At 50.6% G+C, this 6503-nt stretch overlaps 1 long non-coding RNA gene across 1 annotated transcript; it reads left to right on the top strand.

Moving 5' to 3' along the window:
- Positions 1-4882: 4882 nt before the first annotated feature.
- LOC113960227 lies at positions 4883-6162 on the top strand. Its single transcript, XR_003531999.1, has 3 exons — positions 4883-5003; positions 5255-5379; positions 5922-6162. It is a non-coding gene; the product is annotated as an uncharacterized LOC113960227 (long non-coding RNA).
- The last annotated feature ends 341 nt before the right edge of the window (positions 6163-6503 follow it).

Consider the following 6503-nt stretch of genomic DNA (forward strand, 5'->3'; position numbering starts at 1 on the left):
TCTGACCTTGTCTGTTGGTGACTACCATAAGGCAAAGCTCTGCAGTGCTCCCTACACCAAATGGTAGCTCTAAGTAGAATACATGGGCAGGGATTCCATATTCCAGATTTTTGTTTTCTTTATTGCTCTTGGAAAGTTTGTAACAAAGAATATGAAAGGTGGTAAGATATTTAGCCAGACTTTAATACTCTGATTCTACTGCAGGTTCATTTTAGGCTTTACTTCAGCCATTATAATTACATACTTAAGAGAAGGTTCAAAGGTACTGTTTAGTCTAAATAAATTAATTAGCAAAGAGCTCTTATTAAAAAAAGGATTATTATTACATCAGCCACAAATCAAGTATCTCTTCACTTGCAAAGAGTTGCAAACAGCACTGATTTTAAATACTTTTCATGTCTTAACTTGTTTTTAAAAAAACTTCTAAGATTTTCTTCTGAAAAGCCCACCACCTAAATCGTGTCCTTCATTGCAGGAAGCTCCCAAGGGAGACATTTCCTGGTTCTATGCCACCAAAGCAGTGTGATTTTCTAGCACATATTTCTTGTCAGTCCATGAACACAATCCCCCCAAGACTTCAACACTTTAACAGGGACCCTTGCACTGCTAAAAGAGCACTTTGTGTAACAAGGCATTTCACAAGGGCAGGTTTCTTGGCCTTGAAACGCTTTGTGCCTGGAGTTCTTGAACTGGGAGTGCTCTCCAGACCATAGGATTAAATATTTAAGGTACTGGCTTGAAAATTGAACAGAAAGACTCATCAATCTTGTTACAGTTGAAAGGTTTGAACATTCAATCACTCTGAGTCATAGTTACGTGTCAGTTTAGAGAGTTGACGTGACCCCAAGGCATTCACAAACATCAAGATTCCAACTTTTGTGAATTTGAGGAAGAATCATTTGGCAGTTTCAGTTCAGCTTTCCCCCTTAGTTTAAAGGAGCACAAACAGTCCTTATAATGACCATTCTCATATCTAATTAATCCAAAAACGTGACAGTCATTCCCTGCAGCTAAAACCAACCTGCTCTGGGATGGTGAGGCTGTAGTGAAGTGGGACAGGTTAAGCCTGTTGGTGGCAGGGGTTCAGGGAAGATTCTGAGGTACAAAAATCAGCACCAACCCCACAAATCTGTCAAAAACCTTGAGTTTCTCATTAGATTTCCAGCTGCTCCTCACACCATTCCACATCACGATTCTTACATGTGCCCCTTCCCTTCCTGTCACAACTGGTGTGGCTTTTCAGCTGACCAATTCCAAATGCAAAGCAGGTTAAGGATTCCATCCAGCTTTAGTAATTGAAAATGTGTTTAGAATTCATGTGTCTGTCATTTTGTTGGCTCCAGAGAGAGACAGAATTAACAGGGAGATTATTTCCAGAGAAGGAGGAGGGCAGGGTGGAAATCTGAGTAGTGAAACTCACAGGGCAGAACTCTGTCCTCTGTCCTCTGACCAAATTGCACTTTAAACGAAACCTTGACATCCCACACAGAGCAGTCCTCCTGGAACACCTGGCAATTTATTCCCAACACCGGGGCCACGCCAAGCACCCAGCGCACTTCCCACCCACATGCCATTGGCACAAAACTCGTATGTCCTCACAAGCCAGAAACAAATGGGATCGAGAGAAGCACTGCCAGAAAAGCAGTGAGGAAAGTTGTTTCGTTCCCAGCCAAATGACTCCAAGGAGCCAAAGGACAGAGGAATTTGCTGGCAGCAGTACGTGGGTGTGCGTGGCCTGGGCACGCTCCCTCTGGTACTGCCAGGGGTTATCCTGCCTCCTGTGCCCATACATTCACGCACACACGGGGAACGCTCTGCCACTTGGCATCAAACCAAAGGGCCCCACAAAACACCTCAGAGTGACTGAAGACAAGGGAGAAAACACACAGGGATGAGGCTTTTTGTTCCCTGAAGTTAAAAGAAATTGAACCGGATCCTTTTAGCAAGACAAACGATGGTTTGGATTACACCATGTACAGCTTTTCAGCATCCATCTGCCCAGAGGAGGGCTGGGGAACAAGGGAATTCTTTAATACCATGTCAAAAATTGCCTGGTTTTCCTGAAACAAGTCATACTCTGTACTGAGAGTCCATACATTTATAAAGCTTTGTAGAAATAACAAGGTCTGGGCTACACATCTGGTCAGAAACAAGGTTGAGACGTGCACTTTAGACAAAATACATTCACTGAGGAAAGTGATGTGTGACAAACAGAAGTTTCCAAGTGATTCTGGTAGAATTAATCATTGGCAGGGGCTGAAAAGAGTAGTTCTTGCCATCAGACTCCCCAGCACAGCCAAGTAATCACAGAATCATTAGCAGCAACGAAGTGAACAACTTGGATTTCCATCCTATATTGCCTGGAGGCCACATAGTCTTGAAAAGGTTTCCTGAAGAGGCAGGTAATGAGGTTGCACAGCAACATCCCTGCCACACCTTAGGTTTTAAGGCACAGATTCAGCCACTGTCACATTGTCTCAAGCATCTGAAGGGAAAATCTTCCTCTCTTCCATAAGCTCCCAAGGAGACCCTAAAAGCCAAGCAGAAAACCCTGCTGTGCCTCAGTAAGCCTCAAGTGGTAACACTGCAGCCAAAGGAGTGGATTAGGCTGGATCTGACCCAAACTGCCACAGTGTGTGGAAAGTCAATCCCATATATCCAGTAAAACTGAATCTGTCCATGCAGTTTCTGCACTTTGAAGGACAATGGCAACTTAATGATGAGTGAGCTCCCCACTGGATCTCATTCCTAGTGTTGGCCACACCCCTTTCCAGTTAAGCACTGCTTGCATTTCCCTCCTGCAAATGAGTGTACACTGGACAGAACCTGATTGCCATCCCAAGAGTGGCAAGGGTTTTCCAAGGAAAGTGAAAAGCAGTTACCCATCCTGCTGAGCATGGAAAGGGACGATGGAGACATTGAATTTAGAGGGTTTAAATGGGTGCTCCATCCCTGGAAGTGTCCAAGGCCAGGTTGGACAGGGCTTGGAGCAGGCTGGTGGGGTGGTATGAGCAGAAAGGTGCCTCTGGGTGCCCTGCCCACACTGTGAATGCCTGGTCCCTGGCAGGGCCGTGGGGACACTGGTGCCACAGGTCTGGTGGAGTTCACAGAGGGGGTCTGTCCTTCTGGATGATCAAGCACCGCTGCCACTGCTGGGTACACATACAGTGTTGATTTGGAGTCAGATCCAAAGGTGCTTTACAGCCACAGCTGCCAGTTTGTGTGGCTGCACTGGGCAGACAGAGCCTGCTGTAGTGTCACTGTTCATCTCATGCTGTGTTTGGGAACGTGTTGGTTCCTGCTCACGAGGAGGCTGATACACCAGACTCACTGCCTGAGGTACAAAACACTCTCCAGAGTAATCACCCCAACAACTGTATCAGGTAGAAACACATATTTAGAAATAACAACTGCGATGCCAAGGTTTCATGTTTTAAACCTTCTGTCTCTCCCTCCAGAGTTCTCCTGGGAATGTAGGCCAGCCCAGGCACTGCAGGGATGGTGTTTAATAGCAGCATAAGGACTGACAGTCACTGTTCCCTCCCACGTTTTTCAGGATAGCAACACACACAAACTGAGCTTGTAACGTAGACACTGCCAGGATAATTTGTATATCACATTAACAAGGTTTGACATTAATGCTAATTCTTTATTAGAAGAAATACAACAGGGAGGCTGATTTCATATGCATTTAGCACTGAAAGATTTCCAGCACATGCACTGAGACTTGCACTGCTATCTGACAGCTTTGGCTCTCTTGGTCTCTGCTCAGTCACAGAGGAGGTGCAGCCAACAGTGCTGCTGTCCCCTTCTTCGGCTGCATTGGGGTCCTGGTGAAGAGACCAAGTCTTTGTGTACAGGCACAGACATTTTAGTTTAGTTTGGAGTCTCCCTCCACAGACACTGTAGAGGAGCACGGAAATGGGAGGGCGTGGCTTTGTTGGGGTGTTGGATGAGATTTTAGGGGCCGCCTGTCTCCAGGGATGGGCAGGGAAACAGAGATTTCCTGTGACTGGGAGCAACACAGGGCCTTGGCAAGGCAAGAAAATCACCCCGGCTTCAGGTCACCGTGTGCAATTCCATATCCAGGTTTTCTCACACGACAGCAGGTTCTTGTCAGCCGGTTCCTAATACCCCTAAGCCCCATATCCATCAGCATATCCAAATGCTGCACAGCTGCAGCTGTCAGCAGGAGGGTGGATTTCAGCCTCGAGGTGCCCAGTGGTGAGCGGGCAGGAGGCTGCGGTGTCAGCCCGGCACAGCCCTCGGGACCTTCCCTGGGCCCGTGGCAGGGAAGGGGTAGGTCCCTGCTAACGTGGCCCTGCTTCCAGTTGGGCTCCGGGGCTGAGCCGGGGACAAACATCCAGGTCTCTCGCCGCAGGGAACAGCGGAAGGAAGCCCCGTGTGCCCAGCTGGAATTAGAGCAGGTGCACCCTCCAGGACTGACTGGCTCTGATTTCTCTTCCTGATTTCTCTCCAGGCTCCGGAGGGGCACGCAGCCCCCGGCACGGGCCACGCTGGGCTCGTTCGTGCTGTGCTGGATGGGAGGCTGTGCCCGTCAGACCCACGGGTGCCGGGGACCTTCCCGGAGCCGTGTAGGGGACAGGGACAATCCCTGATGGAGGTAAAAGAGCCCCCTTTTCCCTGAGGCTCTGAGCTTCCCATCTCAGCTGCTGCAGTGCCCCGTGGGCAGCTGGGCTGGGCTGGAGGGGCACTCGTGGTGTCTCCGGCCGGGCCGTGCCCGCGGAGCTCTCACCGCCCTTCCCCGGCCCCAGCAGCGCCCGCCGCGCTGAGGGAACGGGGCCGGGCTGAGCGGGCGGGGCGGGGCCACAGGGACAGGCGGGCTGCGATTGGGCGGAGGCGCTCGAGTGCTGATTGGGCAGCGCTGCCGGCCCGCGGTATAGAAGGGCCGGCGGGGCAGGTGCGGGCGGTTGTGTGTGAGGGCTGAGGGTGCGGCCCCGCTGCTGCCCGGGCTGCGGATGGGAGAGCGCCTTGGCCGCTGGGTTTATGGATCGGGGGAGCCGGGGGGCGTTTAGGGGCGCGTTGTGCTGGGCGGCGGGGGCCGGGTAAGCCCGTTACCTGCCGGGTGAGCATGGAGGGAGCCGTGGCAGGGCTGCGGGGCTGGTGCTCTCTGGGTGTCTCAGGTTTTGCTTTGGAATTCCAAAGCCTTTCCCCGTGCAGGGTTACGAGGCGAAGGCTGGTCTCAGCTTGGTGCTGCGTTAATGCTTTTTGTTTGTTCTGTGTCGGTTTCCAGCCTGGCTCGTGGTTTTCCCTGGTGCTGGGGAGTGGAGGCGAGTTGTGCTTCCTGCTGGGAGAGAGAACGGCCTTGGGAAGCTGCTCCATGACCCACAGCTGTGCCGAGCCCGGGAGTCTGTCCAGGTAAGAGCAAGGCTTATACTCCCAATGAGGAGCTGGGTTTAGCTGTTGGCAGATAGAATATGCCCATGCCTTTAAATGCAAGGACAGGCAGAAGCTGGGAGGGACCCTGAGCAGGTTTGGTGCCTCGACAGCAGTTTGAAAAGACCTTGACTGTGGGAAAAGTGTCCAGGAGAAATGATTGCTTTTTTGCAGGGAGGCAGTTTGCAAGGACAGGGGGCTTGCTGTGCTCTGTAGCAAAAATAGTCCCCTTGGGATGTCCAGGGTGAGGAAATGTTGGCCACGTGTGGGCTGGAGCAAAGGTGTGTGGGTGCCTGTGTGTGACACCCGTGGGTGTGCAGGAAGGGGGTTCTGGTGCCATTGGAGCGGCCAGGGAGCCAAAAAGGACACAGTTGTCTGAAAAAGGTGAAAGCTCTGTTGGTCTCTGTTGACACCTGCACCAGAGGAGGTGCAGATTTTCCCCTTCTTGGTTGCACAAAGCTGCCAGAAAAGGAAGTTTTAGATTCCTACTCACTTTTATGCTAAAGGTTTCCTTGGTCTCTCAGCAGGATGTCGAGTGCCACCGTGTCCCTGAGGTCACCCTTTCTGCTGTTGGGAGAGCACGAGGTGGATGGAGAGGATCCCCAGGCATCTGCAGGCCCAAGGGACTCGTACAGCTGTGATTTTCCTACAGCCCTCGTGAGAGGGACTTTGAGGGTACCATGGGTCATGTGCCAGCTCTCCTGCTGGAGTTTTTGTCTTCTGCTATAATTGAACATAAAGAGTAAAACTAAAGTCAGGTCTGTTCTGGAGTGTTACACTTGTGAAAAGCTCCTTCTCTCTGTTTATTTTCTATTCTGGAAAGCACAGTCTGCGGTTCCTGGGTACTTCCTATTAAATGATTCTCTGAAAATAATTTTGTACTGAAAGGGGAAAGAAGCTGTCTGTTGGAGGTCAGATGTCCCTGATAAAAGCTTTATGTTTTTCACTCAGTAAGCTCTTAAAATATCTTGCAGTGTATAGGAATGCCTGGCTTCTAAAACTCACCAAGTGAGTTTAAGAGACTTCTTTGAAGAGCTGATTTCAGGCAGCAGAATCGGCCCCCAGCAGGGACTCTGTGCCTGCTCTCCCGTGGCTCCAAGGGATCT

This window comes from Corapipo altera, unplaced genomic scaffold (genome assembly GCF_003945725.1).
Source record: "Corapipo altera isolate COAL_440 unplaced genomic scaffold, ASM394572v1 258, whole genome shotgun sequence".
NCBI lineage: Eukaryota > Metazoa > Chordata > Aves > Passeriformes > Pipridae > Corapipo > Corapipo altera.